Source organism: Megalobrama amblycephala, linkage group LG6, assembly GCF_018812025.1.
Source record: "Megalobrama amblycephala isolate DHTTF-2021 linkage group LG6, ASM1881202v1, whole genome shotgun sequence".
NCBI lineage: Eukaryota > Metazoa > Chordata > Actinopteri > Cypriniformes > Xenocyprididae > Megalobrama > Megalobrama amblycephala.
Window position 1 is genome coordinate 27,722,012 of NC_063049.1, and position 20,426 is coordinate 27,742,437.

Here is a 20,426-nt window from a genome sequence, read left to right on the forward strand (position 1 = left end):
AGTAAAGCCATGATGTTCAACACACTCTCAAACACATACAAAGATGCAAATTAATATTGATTATCAGGTCTTCGAACATGTACATCACAATTCAATAATTTACGTCAATGATGTGATGCCACAACTTATTAGTTTGTGTTTACATGAGTACTTTTCTTATTTTTGCTCTTATTCATTTAGTTTTTTTTTTTATCTCTAAGATCGTGACAACCTGCCATTATAAAGAAACAATAGAAACCTACAATTAGAAATGCTAACACATTTTTTCCTCATTCTGTGACATTTTAAAGGGTTAGTTCACCCAAAAATGAAAATTATGTCATTAATGATTCAATCTCATGTCGTTCCAAACCTGTAAGACCTCCGTTCATCTTCGGAACACAGTTTAAGATATTTTACATTTAGTCCGAGAGCTTTCTGTCCCTCCATTGAAAGTGTATGTACGGTAGACTGTCCATGTCCAGAAAGGTAATAAAAACATCATCAAAGTAGTCCATGTGACATCAGTGGGTTAGTTAGAAGTTTTTGAAGCATCGAAAATACATTTTGGTCCAAAAAATAACAAAAACTATGACTTTATTCAGCATTGTCTTCTCTTCCGGGTCTGTTGTCAATCCGCATTCACGACTCCACAGTGACGCTGCTTGTGACAGCGGTTGCTGCTGTGTAGGAGCTCTTTCCATTGCTCTTAGTTCTTCGTCCGTGTATTCGGGTTCAAATAAATATGGCTGAGCAAAAACATGCAAGTCTTCCTCTGTGTCGAAATCCTTAGACATGTTTGCAAAGGTTGTTTTGTTTACAGCGTGTGTCTCCCTCAGACTGTAAACGAAGCTCGGGCGCACCAGATAACACGTCAGCAGCATCTTACGTCAGCAGCGTCACTGCGGAGTCGTGAACGCAGATTGTTATGTTTTTATTACCTTTCTGGACATGGACAGTATACCGTACATACATTTTCAATGGAGGGACAGAAAGCTCTCGGACTAAATCTAAAATATCTGAGTTCTGAAGATGAATGGAGGTCTTACGGGTTTGGAGCGACATGAGGTCATTAATGACATAATTTTCATTTTTGGGTGAACTAACCCTTTAAGGCATACTAGGCAAGTTCATTAAAAGAAACTGAATAATTTAAAGAGTCAGTTTTATTGCTCAGAACAGTACGTTTTTGTTTTAAACCTTTTCATTTACCACCAGTTGACCTCAGATCAGGTCAGCTACTTTTGTTTGTCTGCACTATCGATCTAACCGCCTACATGCCTGCATTGTTTTTGGATGAGGTTTTATTTGTAGTTTTTCTCTGCCTCTGGTTAAAAAGGAGGAAATAAAAAAAAAAGAAAGTGAAAGAACAAAAATCAGAAGATTTAAAAATGTGTCAATAAAATACACAAGATACATTATCGATTTAAGGGGAGACACTACAGGCAAAAACACAGTTTTTTCATACACCTGTCTATTTGCGCCTTTTGGCTTTTCATAAAGTGTTTTTTCGGATTGGTGGAAAGAAAACATCCAAAATACACTTTTAAGCATATCTTTTATAGCACTTTATCTATTTGTGTCTGTAGATTTCAATTACAGTACATATATTTAAAGGCCGTTTTCTCAAAATGAGTTTTTTTCTCCTGCTCTGAGTCGAAAATCTCCACTTCAGCAGAACTTTACAGTTTTATTCCTATCTACTGTATATTCCGAAGGTTTTAACAGAGGGGTTTGTTGATATATAATTTTCCTCATTTTATACATGTTATTCCTAAAAATGGTGAAAATTATTATTATTTTTTTTTTTTCTGGCTGCTGACAGTATTTTCTGATTTATGGAGTGATAAAAAAAGATATCCAAAATCCCCTCTGTAAAAACCTTTGACTCTAATATGTAAAAAAAAAAAAAAAAAAAAAATGAAATTTTGAACATCCAATATTCAGATAACGCCTCATTTGCATATTTAAACATAAAATTTGAGAAAACCTGTAATTCTTAATGTGATCAATCAACTGGGGAAGTATGGTGATAACTATTAGTTAATTTTTTTATCATATTCACCTGGGGTGTCTTGCCTAATAATACAAATATCAAATAATAATAATAATAAATTAATGAATTAAATAAATGTAAGTATTGTATTAAAAGTTATGCAATTTGAAATATTAAAATGTTATTCTTAATTTTCAGAAAGTCAAAATCAAAACAGATATAAATATATTATGTACTTTATGTAATATAAAATGAGTAAAAATGAAAAAATAAGTAAAGAAAATCAAGACAATCTAAAAAGAAAGAAAGAAAGAAAGAAAGAAAGAAAGAAAGAAAGAAAGAAAGAAAGAAAGAAAGAAAGAAAGAAAGAAAGAAAGAAAGAAAGAAGTATATAATTGTTCCTGCCCAAAGAGTGCAAAAATCAAAATTTTTCATCACCAACATGACATGTGAAGGTCACATGATATACAAGTGGCCCCAGCTGCCTTTGGCTGTAGCTTCATACTCCTACTCATTATGTTCCTCGTTGGATTTCAGGACAAAAAGAAACACACATACACACAAAGAGGAAAGGATCCAACCATTCATTTCAGCCTCTTTCATCAAAAATGAGTGTGAACACTGATGACTGAATTAGCAACAATGATCGTGACGAGAGCCTTCGCAAAGGACTTCACTCCACCTTCATCTTCAGAGAGTCTAATGCACTTCTACAAACCCATGGCTGTCAAGAGGCCCCACTCCATCCTTCAACTTCATGTGACCATTCACATATCATGCCATTAGCCTGTTCTTTCCTCTCATTTACAAGACCCCAGTTAAGCTGTCCTAATTTGCATCATATTTTCATCACATGGAGCATATACCAGTGAATTCCTGAGAAGGAATTATTATTACACAACTCAAGAGAAGAGCCCAAAATAACTCTGTGAAAAGCATGACAATCAATCGATAAATCGATACTGATAATTCACTCACACATCTTAAGTGTCTTCTTGGACACTATACGCCTACAGTATGATTATATATATAAATGAAGCTAAAAACAGAAAAACTCATGAATATGGATCACCTAAATTCTGGTATACAGAGAAATTCAGCATCACCAGTGCTGAGCGAGTCTACATACTGCACAGTGGAAGAGAGCGATGGCAGTGTCAGGGCCGCTTGTTTTTGGATGTCACTGTGACAGTCTCAGTGGGGTGAAGGGGGTGCATATCCTCTCTTTCTGTCACAACAGAATTTGTGTCACTATCCCACTGTCAACAGGGTGACTCACCAGAGCCTAAGATACTTGTGTGCGCACAGAATGTATCAGTGACTCAAAACTGCTGTCTATTTTTTTCTACATTCATGCATTTCCTATTGAGAGTTTGGGCAGGACAAATCAAAGGGCTCACCCCTTTTTTAAAAAAAAAAAAAAAAAAAAAAGCTAAAACAATCTATTTCCATTAACACAAAATAGAAAGTCTCTATGACTACATTTACAAAATATTGTTGTCATGTTTTTCAGTGCAGATATCTAAACATTCTATATGACAGGAATATATATGACAGGAACAGTTCATATACAATAGTTTAGAATATATCTAAGAATGTTTAGATATTTGTACTTAAAACAAGACAAAATACTTTGTAAGCTGAAAAAAATAATGTTCGCAGTGTAAGCAGCATATACTGTAGATGATAGATAGATAGTTCTGATAAACAGACGGCAGAAAATAAGAGACAACCAACACGATTGCTGAAATGTGAGGGAAAAATGTCAATATCCTTCTCCAGAAAAGGATTTATCCGTAAAATAAATGAGGTACTTTGTATAGAGAAATGGGCGCCACCCAAGAGATGCCGTTCTTTGCAATCACATGCAAGAAGCAAGGAGTTGACAGTGACATGAACGTTCACGTTTAATTTTTTTTGTTTTTAAGTTAGCTTATGTTTTGCCTATACCCAATAGAAACGTTAATATTTTTATATCCAAATACATGTTTTATATGTATGATTTTTTTTTGATCAGGCATTAACTGCAATAAAGTGACTGAACATCATGGGCAGCATCCAAAATCGCATACATCCCTAGGTGAAAAAAAGTATGTGACAAACAAAGTATGTCTGAATTCACTGTACTCATAAAAGAGTAGACAAAAAGTACCCGGATGACCTACTATTTCCAGTGAGAATCTGTGAGATTCTGAAGTGTGTATACAATGGACACTTTACTATCCCATAAGGCCATGGGAGAGGATTTGTGAATGACAGTGAAGTGACGCAACTGATGCTGGTAGGTCACATGACAATGAAAGCATGGCAAATGTACTATACATTCATAATACACACATTCATACTATATAGAACACACTTTTTAGTGGTCGCGGAGTAATTACTTGTTCAAAATAAGTACCTACTCAAGAGAGTATGCAATTTCTTTGATTTCTGTGTTCATTTTCTGTGAGAGCTAGGAATTTTCCTCCCACATGATTTTTTCCGACTACAAATCCCACCCCACAGTCGATTTCACTGGTCAGCTCAATCACCTGTCAAGAAAAGGTCGGACTCCATAGAGTCGGAGATTCATTGTGACAAACAGTATTCTATCTATCCAGGGCTGTATAGTGCGATATAAACCATATATTGTCGCACTCTTATGTTTATCGTCTTCATGTTTCATCAAAACGTCTGTTTCATTCTGCTAAAGCGATAGCTGGAGGCATTTGTCCATATAAGTGTTTTTTTCTCTTAGTGGATGCATAAGATTCCCTGACAAAAATTAAGAAATTACCATCACAGATTTTTATCATAATCATTTAATATCTTTTATAATAAAATTTTAAACTTTTTTAATGATTTATAGGAAAATGAAGCAGTTTTTTCAAGTGCTCAACCAAAATGGGTGGATGTTGTTTGGATTGTGATTAGTGATATTGGGCTATGATTTACTTAATGTTTAAAAATTACAAAATGTACAAAGTTACAAAATTTACTTAATGTTTAAGCAAGCATTTGCAAATCCATAAGTTGACAATAAAACAACATTGACCAAATTTGATGAAGGCCCTGGCTAATAATGGATTTTGCCAACTTGAATGACTTCATAGTTAATAGATATGGACTGAAAGCCACAAAAGTCCAATTAAGGTTTTAAGACCATTATGAAATAATGAGTTTGAGGCATTGTGTTTGAGTTTATTTGGAGGTTAGGAGGAAATGGCCCAGTCAACACAATCCATCCTCTTTCACATTTGGATCACAAACAGCACTGTGAGACCCAACTATCCCATTTACTAATTAGATCAAACTTTCAGTTGTCCTCAGACAGCAGCTGGTAAATCGTCCCTCCAACATTTCTGACCCAAGTTCCATTAACATCAGTGCCCACAAGCCTGATGAAGTTCCCATTTATCCAGCAAAGAGAAGTGTTCCAGGTCCAACTCATAGACAGGTACAGGGCACTTTTAATCGACTTAGAATTTACATAGGTCGCAACAGTAATTGAGTAACAGTGGTGCCAGAGACTTTGAAAGAAGGAACAGACTTATCTCTTGAGGGATTTCTTTGATTTGCATATAAATGGGCGGGTAAACGCATGCCTGCCACTATCAGCCCGCCTGACTGGCTAAGAGGAGAGGGTAATGAGTGACTGCCCCTTTTCGATTAGCATGGCAGCATGTGTTTCATTTCAGTGCAAAGACACACGTGAGAACAGGTGGAAAAGAAAAAAATTCTCTCATTCAGAGGCAATAAATTATAAACAATTAAAAAACACACTCAAAAGACAAACCTTGTTAACATCACCTGCAGAGCAAACCAAGACTGCTAATCATGCTCAAGATTATGCTTCTTACTGTTTACATTTATGCATTAAACAGAAAGGCTAAGCGCAGCAGAGCAGGCATTTATTTCAGATTAAGCAACGGTTTTTCACAGGGAAATCATGTACCAATCTGTAATTCCAAAAGCTAGAGGGCCAAGTGGGAGGAAACGGCTTATTTTAGAGAAGCTATTCCAAGGCTATTGCTCTTTGTGTTTCTGTCATTTCGTGCCTATGACTCACAGCCTTATAAAGTCATTACACGGCCCTCAATATATGAAATTTTATTTTGCTTTATGCAGAATGCATTGCCGCGTGGCAATTTGTTTGGTCAGTGTGTGAGTGCATTTATTTATTCAGCCTTCAGTGCTATGACATCTGGTGCAATGAAGTAGCTCATCTAAATAAACATAGAGTGGCTCCTTAAGTTGGCGTCAACCTGGGCGACTGCAACCAAACACACGCTGTGTGCAGGGCTGAGATAATCAGAACCAGCTGAGGACAATTAACCACCAGTCGTTCTCTGATTTTCTCAGATTTCTCTGGTCTTTTTGTTGGAAGTGACTAGAGTGGGCTGCCCAACTCTCTAGGGTCACATCATTACTTGCATTCATGGGCTGCATCTTGCTTTCAGTGTCCTTGAGAATCCATGGCATTCTTACTGTAAATACATATCTAGGGCAATTCTTCTTGGCTACTTTTGGAATATAATTCTAGTGTGCTAAATTCTACACAGTATATGCTGTATACTGTACAGTGCCTATTGTTTTCTTCTTCTTAAAAATATGAATAGTACACATGCTGGGTTAAAAACAAGTTGGGTTGAAAAAAGGACAAACCCAGCAATTGGGTTGTTTTAACCCAGCAGTTGGGTTAAATGTTTGCCCATGCTGCTGGGTAGTTTTCCCAGCAGCATGGGCAAATGATGGATCCACATCCATTTATGATGGATCCACATCCATCCATCATAAACATATTCCACACGGCTACTGGGGGCTTTTGTGTAAAAAACAAATATCCATATTTAACAAGTTTTGAAGTAAAATATCTAGCTTCCGCCATACCGCCTTCCGTATTCTACTTACGAAAAAGTGTAAAACGCAAGCAGTTTAAAAAGCTTACGCTACGTCCTATGCCTTCCCTATTCAACTTATGGAAAAAGTGTAACTGACGCGACGCAAGTTTACACTTTCTTCGTAAGTAGAATATAGAAGGCGGTCTGGCGGAAGCTAGATATTATACTTCATAATTTGTTAAATATGGATATATTTATATACATCCCCCCCTGGGTAATAAACTACCCAGCAGCATGGGCAAACATTTAACCCAACTGCTGGGTTAAAACAACACAATTGCTGGGTTTGTCCTTTTTCAACCCAACTTACTGCCATTATAAAGCTTAGATGCGTCAGGATATTTATTAATATATCTCTGATTGTGTTCATCAGAAAGAAGAAAGTCATATACACCTAGGATGGCTTGAGGGTGAGTAAAGCTGTGGCTAATGTTCATTTGAAAGTGAACTAATCCTTAAAGGTCCCATTTTTTGTGGTTTTTTGAAGCTTTGATTGTGTTTATAGTGTGCAATATAACATGTGTTCATGTTTCGCGTGTAAAAAAAACACAGTATTTTTCACATAATTTACTTATCTGTATACCGCTGTTTCCACTGTCATAAAAACGGGCTGATGACTTCCTTGTTCTATGAAGTCCCTCCTTCAGAAATACGTAACGAGTTCTGATTGTGCCAGCGGTTCCTGTGTTGTGATTCGACAGCAGCTTAGCGCATCTTGCCCGGAAAGGTCACACCTCTTACCATAACGTGGAGATGCATGCGCTCAGTGTTATTGTAAACATGTGCTGCACATAGTTTTACATGTGGATTATAATTTTCGGGAACCGAGCTAAACATAAATTGTAACCATTGATCTCTAAGTACAGCGTCCCTGGGAAGGCCAAACAAAGGTGATTGGACTGCGGGATGAAAATAACAGCGTTTCGACGACATGGCGACAAACACACTCTACAAACGCAACTCTTGCTCTTCTCCGTGGGAGCGCAACAAGACCATGCCCCCTTTTTTTGTGTATTCCTGTGGGCGGAGGTTAGTCAAAAAACTGTTTTAGTGACGTCATTAAAGAAGGAAGTAGAGGGATGTAGTCCAAACTGGCCGTTCGATGTAGGCAACTTCTGTTAAATAAAATATCTCGCTTGGCATTGAACTTTGAGCTTTACAATTTATTTTACAGATTTTATTTATACTCTAACAACAACATTACACACTAACTAAAGTTTGAAACATGGGATCACGAAGAACGGGACCTTTAAACTCAACTATTGTTTAAAAATTACTATATTACTTGCTTAAAATGAACCCAAAATATGTTGGAAATTAACATTTATTAATATGTTTAATAAATGAACATTTACAACATAATCAATTTACAACATAATAAATTCCTTATTAATAAATGAGTGTAAGAATCGTAAAGAATTGAATGATTCTGGTTCCTTGTTAAATACATTTAACACAATTGTGTGTTTACACAGACTTGTATCCAGTGTTTTTAGAGGTTTCATAAATGCAATCCAATATTTAACTATATAGGGGAATTCAGGGTGATTGGAACACTTTTTGCCATTGAGATGACTTGGAAAAAGTGTCCCAATCAACCTGAATTCACCCCTAACTATTTATTAAACAACAATAATAAACAAAGAAAGAAAAAGTGGTTGTATTTCATTTTATAAAATGCCACTGACAAAAACACATAATGTGTATCCTACTACATATTGCCATATAAACGATGAGCCATAACTCCTTTTAAGTCAGTTAGATTTATTTGTTCATGCTGACTCATTAGTCACTGGTTCGGGAATCAAACTCTTGATTGCGCTGTATGTTTTTGATTCAAGAGCCAGTTAATAAGAGTCATTGTAATCAGAATATTGGTCCTGTCTGTTTCATGCTGTAGATTCGGTAGAGGTGTTGTGGCACTGCTAAGTAGTGCAAAAAAACTCAGATTATTACTGCATTCTGTCTGCAGCAATGTAAGTATTATACATCTGACCTCACTACCTTGTTTAATTCAATGTGTGTTTTGGTCATCATCTCAGAAATAAATATGGCTAGTAATTATTTAATTTTGTTCAAAAATGGCTTAAAGGTTCTCTAATGCCGAGTTCAGACTGCACGATTTTCAAAGTAGTCGGGTCACTGTTCTTTTCACACTGCATGACTATATTGGCCAGCATTCAGTCGCTGCTGTGTTCAAACTGCACGATGGATCGGCGACAGAAGGTTTCACACTGCATGACTTTACAATAGGAAGAATCGCCGACAACTCTGTCTGGCACGCAAACTACGTTTCACAACCAAACACACGCGAGACGTGACAAGGAAACAACGCGATATCACGCGTTCAAGACCGGAGTTCTCACGTGAGACTGGTCCTGCGTTTCAATCAGCTCCCTAGTTCCCTAGGTCGTGAATCAGTATATAATGAAAGTGAATGCGGCTAATACCCTGATCAGTGCCGACTACTGAACTAGGAAGCTGATTGAGACACACGGTGGGATTATTATTAAAAATAGTAGCCCGCAAGAAGCTTGAAATATGAATTGCCTGTGCGCTGATTTGCAGCGAAAACAACATAAATAAAAGAAGAATATGGAGAAGGAAATGTTTGGGGAGACTGTGGATTGTGTGTTCTGCAACGACAGTTGGAACTAAATACATAACTTTTCAATGTGCTGCTGTTGCGGATGGTCAAGCAAATGTTTGTGCTTTGGTTCTGTTTGATATAATTGTTTATGTGAATGAAGCCATGCTTGCTGATATTGTGGTCTTACCGCTGCTCTGTATCTTGCTCTCTCATTGGCTGTCAGTCATCGCCGATGTAGTTTTCAGTCAGAACACTTTTCACACAGCAGGATTTTGAATCGCCGACAGGTCCAGATATTTAGCATGCCAAATATCTCACGGGTGTCGGCGACTCGTCGCCGATTCTCCCAGATCGCGTCTTTGCTCATTCACACTGCGTGATTGTCACTCGCGTGAACGAGCACCGATTTGCCTGTGATTTCGGGCATTTGTCGGCGATTTCTCAAAACCTGTCGGCGAGCCAAAATCGGGGCTAAAATCGTGCAGTCTGAACTCGGCTTAAGCGATCCTGAGCGGAGTAACTTCCTGTTGACGTTCGAAGTGTTGTCAAACAAAACAGAGGCTAGCTAGACCCTCCCTCCTCCTCCTCCTCCCCTCCCATCCGTGCTTCCTGAAACAGTCATGAACGCGCATTTAAAATCATTCTTGTCGGTTATTGGCTGGAGCGTGTTTTTTATGATTTGTGGTCCAGGCTGCACCAGTTTGTTTTTGTTGCCGTTTTTGGAGCTTGCGGCGACTACAGAGACCGCGTTTTTTTACAGTGTGTTCAGGGGACAGGCAGCTAGCGGATAGTGAGGAGATGTTTGCTGTATGTGACAAAAAATGTTTTGGCCTAAAAACGCGTGACATCGCTTAGAGGACCTTTAACTTTTGGCAGTAAGATGCTGAGATGATGTTAAAAACGGTTCACGTCGAGTTCACACTTGGGATACAGTTTTTCATGCAGTCTGCTCTGGTTGTATAGCAGCCAACAGCAGATTTTTAGTAGTAGGTCATCTGGGTATACATACAGAAAATCTACATAATGAATATTATGGTTGTATGCCATTCTGACATAGTGTACTTTGTCTATGCCTCATTCTTTCTATCATAAATCAGTATAGGTGAATTAGTGATGATGCTTTATCAGCATATGACTGTCTGAACATCTCGGTGAATGCAACAGATTCACAAGCGAAATCTCCTTAGACACACTGAAGGCGATGAAAGGAGACAAGCATGCACAGCTTTTCCATTCAAACACATGAGAGCACATCATCCCAGTAGAATAGCTTTGCAAGGTGACATTTTCATTCCAAACTGTGTACTCGCTTGATACGAATATGATAGGCAGCGTACAGATCGTAATACTCATATCATCATCCAACACAACGTTATTATCTTCGTTCATGTCATTATTAACATTATCATCATTAACATAATCATGATAATTATAAATGGCTTCTGTCCCAGTGAAGGAGATGTTATGTGAAGATTATATGGAGATGAAGGAAAATTAGGACATCTGTTATTATTATATCCTTTGGTACATTTGATTTCTGAATTGGATTACAGGAGAGAAATCAACATGACAGTGGAACGGAGCCACACCAGATCCACCACATGCCCTCCCTCTTTCAATTTCGTTTTTTCACACTCTTAACTCTACAGAGAGGGATTGTGTGCATTACACAGTGTGAATTAGGATGACAGTAGTACTGACACACATGCACAGAGAGAAACACACTTTTACTCTTTAGGCTGCAACAAACCTCATGCATCATGATATTTTTAACACTGACTGATATTGTCAATGATTATTTTGCTTAGTAACTACCGGAAACATTTTGAAAAGAAGTATTTTCAATATGTTTTTATATTAAAATAATCTAAAATTAAATATGGCCTATCTACACTGACTAAGATCAATGTTTCTGTTCATTTCTATGCATTTTGCATTATTAGTGTTGTTACGCAACTACTACTTAAAAAAGGTCGTAAAACTAATCCATATGAATTGAGCGGTTTAGTACAAATTTTCTAAAGAGACACGATCCCTTTATTTGATGAACAGATTTAATTTAGGCTTTTATTCACATATAAACATTGATCAGCAAACAACCGTACTTGCTTGATGCCCGAGAACAAACCTCATTGGTTCTTGCGGAAGCTCATACGTACTGCGTAACACACGAAAATGAACCTCATTGGTTCTCACACATCAAGCAAACATGCTTGACCTTCCGTTTTCCATTTCCATTCCGTTGATGAATGTTTACATGTAAATAAAAGCCTAAATTAAATCTGTTCAGCATATAAAGCGTTTTGTAGCATCAAGTGGTAGTTGCGTAGTTGTCTAAGCTATCACAAGACTTAGAATACAGCACACAGGTCATTTACCCCCGGTTTCACAGACAAAGCTTAAGCCTAGTCCCAGACTAAAATTCATGTTTGAGTAGTCTTAACTGAAAGTAACATGCACTGACATATCTTAAAATGTCACTGCCATTGTTTTGTCTCAAGATGCACACCAATAGGCCTAATGTAGATTTTTTTTTTTTCTAAGGCACGTTTATAAAAGCAATTTAAATGTCCTAATTAAACTAAGGTCTAATCCTGGCTTAATCTAAGCCCTGTCTGTGACTTTTTGGGGGGTCTTTTGCAGCTTGATAGACACGATTTGCGATCCATTTTTGTTTAATGGAAAAGACAACAAACATCCTTTTTTTGTGTTCTATGGACGAAAAGCAATCATACAGACATGAGGGTGAGTAAATCATGAAGGAATATTCATTTAAGGTTTAAAGGTGGAGTAAGTAGTTTTTCAAAAACACTGTTTGGAAGTTAGTCGGGCTGACACCAACAACAAACGTGTAACCAATCAGCATTAGGGGGCATATGACGATTGAGGAGACAGAATGAGCAAGAGGGAGATTTGAAAAAGAAAAAAAAAAATGCAGAAAGAGAGATGATGAGACACAATACAAAACAGCTCAAAAGAATATCACTGGAATAAAGGTTTATGACTGGGCAAGCGCTTTAGGACCCACGTTAATATTAGAAAAGCTTTTCAGCGCTGGAGAAAGCTAAGCAGGAAGGCCTGAAAACAGATGTGGCTGCTTTGATTCCGCTTCACATGTGAGTAACACTGGGTTTGAGAGTCATTGATTGTCTGGAGATGCTGTGCTGTTGGCGACTAACAACAAAAACTTTGTATTTACTCTTGTGTACTGTGCATTCATTTTTTGTGCTTCCTTGTTGTTTGTTCATCAACTGTGCTTTATTTTTTATGAAGCTTTTTGTTGTGTGTCAGCTTTGATAAACAGATATTCACTCGCATTGCGTGTGTAACAGTGGCCAGATAGTGAGAGTTTTGCAGGTAAACTACTGCTCACTGACGGCCGCTAGAGAACGCGGTGTTTCGCGTCATTGTTTGTGCACTCGGCGAACGGGCTGGGGTTCGAGATTGACTCGGAGCAGGGTGGTTAGGATTGGAGGTGGAGCAATGAGGACAGTAGTGGGTTTGTTTGGGTTGATTTCAAATATCAACAATGTCCAACAGCGTTCTTGAAAATCTACTTACCCCACCTTTAATCATTCCTTTAAATCTGCTCACCATGCCCTTCCTTCTCTTATAGATGTTTGTTCTTTCATGCATCATTTAGTTGATAAGGGATAGAGTCAAGGCAAGATTCAAGGCTTGATGTGAGACCAAACAATCTCATGCCAAAAAGCTTGTACTTGAAACTAGAACCTACTATAATTCCCTGAGAGAGTGTTAAAGGATAATTTTAGTATATTTTGCATTTCTTTTTCATCCTCCCTATACTAATATGCCACATAGCAACACTTGCTTTGCTTTGTCAGTTTTTATCCCTTTAGGCGTCTCTGTTGAACGCATTGAAATCCATTACCCATAAGTGACGTTTATCTTTTTCTCCCTCTCTGAGTGGATGTGCTTTTACTGGATTTTAGCATATATAAAACATGATAATCTCATTACACTGTCACACTTTAAATCAAACCGAAATATTTCCCTGCTTAATGTAAAAAGAGAAGCCAAAAGTATATTGCTTAACATCATCTAAAAGCTAATCCATCAATTTTATGATAAATTTCAATTTTAACTCTCCTTTTTTTACCAAGGAACAGCACCTGTGATCCAAGTCGGCCCAAATTTGACCCAAATTAAAAAGACTATTGTGAAAAGTGATCAAGTGAATTGTTAAAACGATTAAAAAGAGAGCTTACATGTGGCTTCAGGAGATTTGAAATATAAATATTTGCAATTATAATACAACATTTATGTCGATTTTCGATGTTTTGGACCTTGACAGGCCCACGCCTCATTCAATTTCATTATATTGAAATGAATTCACATTTTGTGTTCCATGGAAAAAATGTGAGGGTGAGTAAATGACCTGAATTGAGCCAGCAAGATATAGGCCCATCTGATTCTATTTTTACATTTATGGATGATCAAGTGATATGCAGCGTTGCATTACTCAAGGTTTCATCGTAGCCCTGGTGCCTGCATCAGCATTTAGCATTTTAGAGGTCATGGTTAAATAGACAATAATCCCGAACAGCCTTTCCGCATGGCTAACCTCTAACAAGAAGAGGTGTGGCTCGAGTAACATATAAATCACATTAACCACAGCGCCACCTTCAATTGCCCGGTCATAAATCAGGGGGTCACGTATGCACGTGCCACCAGCTGTGCATGTCTGCATGTGCATGTTTTATATGTGATTTAATGCTGCAGGTTCATAAATGAAATTGTAATACAAGGACATGCGCCTGCAATTCTCACATTCCCCTACCTACAGATCAACTTCTTTCATTTCATTTATGACGTGGATGCGAAATAAGGTTCCTTATTTAGTGGTCCTTTGCCCTGATGTGTGAAGGTCTGACTGATTACTATATTGATCAGTGGGCAGAACATTCAATTGCCTGAACAATGAATCAATGGATTGAATCATTGATTGAGAGAGATAAAGAACATATAGTGTTGGACAGACAAGTTAGATTGTCTAAACAGCCAGAAGAACAGATGTTAGATGAACAGCGAGTTTAATTTAGGAATTTATGATACTTCAATCAAACTAGAGCTTATTGAACGCATTCATCTGGAACTTAAGACTGTAAGGAGACTGTATGTAATTATATTTTCAAATGTATAAATAAATTAAAATAATTGCAGTATTCACCATCGAGTACCTAGCCTACTGAAGATGGAAGGATGTAATCAGCTACTTAATCTCATTTATTCTCATTATTTTTCTTCTTGTTCCCACTGGTGAACTCATAAAGATTTTTAAAAAGAATTTTTAAAATGGAACCTGCAGCACTCAAATCACATTATATTATCAACAGTCTCAGACGTATCACTCCAGAACTCACTGTTCTGTATATCCCAAATATCCTTCCCTTTTGCTCTTTCTATCTTTCAGACACAGCAAGTACAAGCTGACAGGAGGTATCAAAACAATTAGTATCGCTCAGCTACGGGCAGATGCTGCTTTCAGATAGATTCGGTGGCGAGATCGGCTTTGACATCAAAAGCGTGAGTCTAGCGCTTCCTCTCGACATGAGCACCGTTCCACTGACTCACATAATTGCACACTGACATCAATTAGACCTTAATGAGGGCACCCAGATTACATCCAAACAGAGAAAATATGAAATATGACCTTTCGTGGACTGATAACACATTTGCGTTTTGCTAGTAGAAACAGATTGGACACTAGCCCAATGTGGGTTTTGTAGCCATAATATTTACAGCATTGAAAATTTGAGGCAATTAGGACTCTTTCAGCTAAAACACTGTCAGCAGCTGTCAGGGTACCTTCCCAGTCACAATTCCCACAATGCATTGCACTGATATCTTTTTCTTGACTCTTTCTTGATTATTTGATTGGACTACCAAATGCAAATAAGACGGACATAACTCACCGAATTAGCATGTAATGTAATATGGACATGTGACAATAAAGTAGCACACTATCTGAAATGTTTATCTTTGTATACCCCATGCAGTTTCTACTAGAAACACAGGATGCTAGTATTCCATTCTGAACATAGAGTTTTCATTGATCAAACTAAGCAGCTTAATTGATAGACCATTTCCTGTTCAGAGGGTGTTTTGTTCCCTCATCAGGATCCAATAGCAGGAACTGCACGTTTATGATAGAGACATTTCCCCCAGAGCAGAATAGAGCTCCCATGAGGCCACACAATGACATCACTGCTAAGAGTTATTGCTTCAAAAAAAACAGTTTGGAATTAGTTCAGTCAACCAGATGGGTAGTTTATGTGTTAATAGTAAACAAAGAAACCTGACATAAAAACTGCCCTGTAGCAGGTTGTGTTCACGTCGTACGTATGTTGCCATGGTTCATGCAAATTTAGGTTTAGTGTTTGCTCCAAGTTAGTTTTAAAACCTGTTTTATTAAAGTAAATGTGCTTATTTATAGTGTATGAACATTAAACTATGATAGAAGGAAGCATTTTTATAGCTGAAAAAATTACACTTCTTAGTGTAATGCTTCCGGAAGAGAATACAATGCTGAATAAAGTCGTAGTTTTTGTTATTTTTGGACCAAAATGTATTTTCAATGCTTCAAAAAATAACTAACCCACTGATGTCACATGGACTACTTTGATGATGTTTTTATTAACTTTCTGGACATGAACAGTATACCGTACATACATTTTCAATGGAGGGACAGAAAGCTCTCGGACTAAATCTAAAATATCTTAAACTGTGTTCCGAAGATGAACGGAGGTCTTACGGGTTTGGAACGACATGAGGGTGAGTCATTAATGACATAATTTAATCTAAATTGTATATTTTGAGCTGTCTTAAAGGGCCATGAAATGTTTTTTTTTTTATTATATTATGTTTCCTGAGGTGCACTTATAATGTTAATATGACTTTTACATCAAATAATTGGCATAATTTAGAAATAAATAGCTGTTTTCTACCCTGATTTTAGGCCTCTTATTTGAACGCTGTTCGAAGGGGCGTGTCTGAAGTGAGACTTCAGCGTAAACACCCACTGCTCTGGTTGGCTGACATCTTTACAACTGAAACATGTGGAATCCTTTCGAATATTTTTTACCACATTTTTACTATTACAGTTGTCGAGATTAATGAATCATGTAAAGTGTTGATTATTGCATTATATTTAGATCTATTTCTATCACATGGAAGGTTGCAGTGATTAAAGCTGCTGTCCGCAACTTTTCCTCTTTGTCGCCATCTCTGTTTGAAACATGCGATTGCAGTCATATGCGGAACAGTTATCTGTACGTGCATTGTGCTTCGGCACAGCTCGTCAGCGCGGATGAATCTAATGCTTGCTGCTTGAAAGTATGACCAATATAAGAATTTTCACTGGAAAATATCATCTGAACAAGTAAGTAACATGTCTGCCACTTTTGTTTTGACCAACTGAGGAAAAAAGCATTAGGCCTACAATAAATCGCGCTGCCAATGATGATTAAATCTAACGATCATTTAGCTCGGATCATGCCAAACCGTGCAAATTATTATTACTGTTATATTGCTCTCAAATTGTTAATGTTAACAACATAAGCATTGCGTGAGTGTGTATTTAGTGTGTATTAGTGTTACCTGTAGATTTCAATGTCTCCACAGTCCAAGTCTTTTGCTTTTTGACTATGGGTGAATCTCCAATTGTCACTGATTATTGTCATTTGGATCTTTCTGGATTACAATCCGCCATCAAAATGATAAGTTTAATTATTTCAGCTGCTGTGAGAACAGGCTATAAATGTGCCGCTACCGATGGCGTCCTCACGTGATTAAACCGATTAGCCTGAACTCCTTCCTTTGTTTACGGACGTGAAGTAATGACGCACAGAGGAACTGCTGCATGCTCAAATTTCCCGCGGAAATCCGCCATGTCGCTCTTATTATAAAACATTATTACAAGCTTACTGTTGTGAATCGAGACAAGATAATTAGATAGTTTTGAACACTGGCTGGTTATGTACTTGTTCAAAAGTTGATTTTGGATCATTTTTAACCCAAAAAAGTTGCGGACTGCAGCTTTAACATTGAACAGATGACAGTCTGTTGATCGTGTGAATGCAGTGATCTCAGCATTGCAACGCAATTTCAAACTCTCACGAAATTCGTTCACCATAACTAACAATGCATAGTAGATTTAAATGCAGTAAGAGATTCATTATGTAGTGTAAGAGCGTCACTTTAAAGAGAGTTTTGGCAAGTGTCCAGAAAAACTCAACAGCTTCAGCCATTATAAGAGAGTGTTATTTGAAGTAAAAAAAAATACTTAGATTATTCATTATGAATTTAATTGTCATTACCGGTTTGAAAATGAAATATGTGACTTACAGTTTGCGGGGTCCTTGTTGATTCCAGAACAGTTGATTCCAGTACAAACATGCAAGTCAGCACTAACGTGACTACGACATTCGTTAAAAATAAACTGAATTCGTTTTTCTCTGACATCGGGATCCTTCTGAATCTTATGCAAAGATTATGTTTTTTTTTTCCTCAGCCAGGAAAAGCATACTGGGTGGCATCCCAATCTTGTTATTGGGCTTGTTCGCGAATCGATGCTTCGGCGCTGCGCAGACCGATCGGCCTATGAAATCAAAGTACCGCGAGAGCAATTCAAAAGCACAAATGCTCTCCAAACGCTCTCGCGGTACTTTGATTTCAACCGTCGATCGATATGTCTTTGTATTGAGCTAAGGCCTAATCCTGGCTTAAACTAAGCACTGTCTGTGAAATCAGGACCAAGTGTACATGGATGTTTAAATTAAGTAGGCAATTGTGCAATTACTTTTTAGCTACTTAAGGTGACTTTTGTTGGATGTCAGATCTTCTCAAACTCACACAGTTGTAGTTCATCACATTAACTATGAGGGTGATTCGCTAACATTTCGCAATCATAAAAAAGTCAACTTTTTATCAATTAAATTTTAGCAAACTTTATTTGGTTAAATATTTGTTTTGCTTCAATGTTTAATGTTTGCTTTAATGTTTATTTGTGCTCAATTTCTTTAAAATAAATGCCACTTGCTTTGATATGTTGTTATCTAATTCTGTGACATTCAGATATTTTTTATGTGTGGCTTTTTGGGGCCACTGCACGCCTCAAAACCAGACATGATCCAATTTAGAGGGAGTTCAATTCAAAGAAGAGAGATCCTTCCTGAGTGTGTTTGTGAGTATGAAACAGGGGATGATATTGCAGAAACTTCTTCCCTCAGGCTGCGTAAATCACCACACACACACACACACACACACACACACACACACACACACACACACACACACACACACACAGAGTGTGCTGCTGGCCGGCAGGTGTGTCACCGGACAGACTGACATGTTGTGACACTCTAAAAGGCACAGACTCCTGGGAGAAAGCAATAAACCACACACACACACGTTTGTTTTTGTGAATTGTGAGGACATTCCTTAGGCGTAACGGTTTTTATACTGTACAAACTGTATTTTCTATCACCCTATACTACCCCTACCCATCACAGGAAACTGCACATTTTTAATTTCTCAAAAAACAAAAACAAAAAAAACCTCATTCTGTATTATTTATAAGCCTTTTGAAAAATGGGGACATAGGGTAATGTCATCATAAGTCACCCTCTCCTTGTAATACCTATGTCATACCCATGTCATTATACAAATTTGTGTCCTGATATGTAACAAAAACACGCGCACAAACACACACACACATACGCATACAGAAACACAGTTCAGATGGTCGTCAAGGGTGGCATAAATGAACAAAGATTCAGTTGTTAATAGTGACAGACTCTTTATTTCTAAACATGCCAAAATGTGTAAATAAGAATAAAATGAACATTGTGGGTTTGGACACACAATCACACATACTAGAGAGTATGTAATATATATACACACATATATATTACACATTCTACAACAGTAACTTCAAGAACAATGTAGAGTATTTAATATTTATAAAAAATGGAGAGAGTGAAACAGAATCAAGTGTACAGTTTGGATGTGTTTTAATGGCATTATTGGCAATGTCTGGAGGCTTTTATTTTCAATAGGTGTGGTTTTAGGTATAATAGTTATGAACCTAGCCTACGTAAACAGAGAAAGGAAGAAAGAAATGGAGTGTAGTATTCAAAAGATGATAAAATATAGACCAAATCACAATTGAATTCACTATGAAAATAAAAGTCGGAAAGAAGACCAATTGCAATTCAGTATGCAAATTACCACCTTTGCATCCAGAATGCTTTTGAATCATTTTTTTAACTTTTTTTTAATCTAAAAGTGCTAAATTGTAACATTATTACTGTTTTACTGCATTTTTGATCAAATAAATGCAGCCTGTTTGAGCATAAGCAACTTCTTTCAAAAATAATCTAACCAAACCCCAAATATAAGGTAGCGTATGTATCTGTACTATGCGGACATAAATATTTGAAACATGTTTGTGGGGATATAATTATCTTCTTACAGGCCTCAACACCCCCGTTTCCAGCTCACCACAGCTTTCCATGTAAGAAACATTAATTAGTGTGTTTGGAAGTAAACAGACAGTGAGGTAAACAATACACCGTAACTAATGACGGAGTGGCCGTGAGTCAAAGAGCAACATGTTCAGATTGGACACAGCAGAAGCAGCCGCAGGAGACGGCTAATGGCTTTTAAATGACTGACAGATGACAGTGTGTGCGCTTTCCTAATTGAATAGAGAAGGCCATCGGATCCAAAATAACCTTCATGAATTCATCTCTCTTTTGTGTGTCTTTCATTAAAAAGATGTAAAGGACAAAAAGTGATAAAACCAGGACTAATTTGCGAAGGAACCAATAAATAAATATTGACCCATGAAAAACTGATTAGATCTACACACCCCCTACTCTCCTCCATAAAGATTGTTTGCATACAGTGAATGGTAGGTGTTTTTGAATTTCTCATTTCTCTTGCAGAGCAGTGA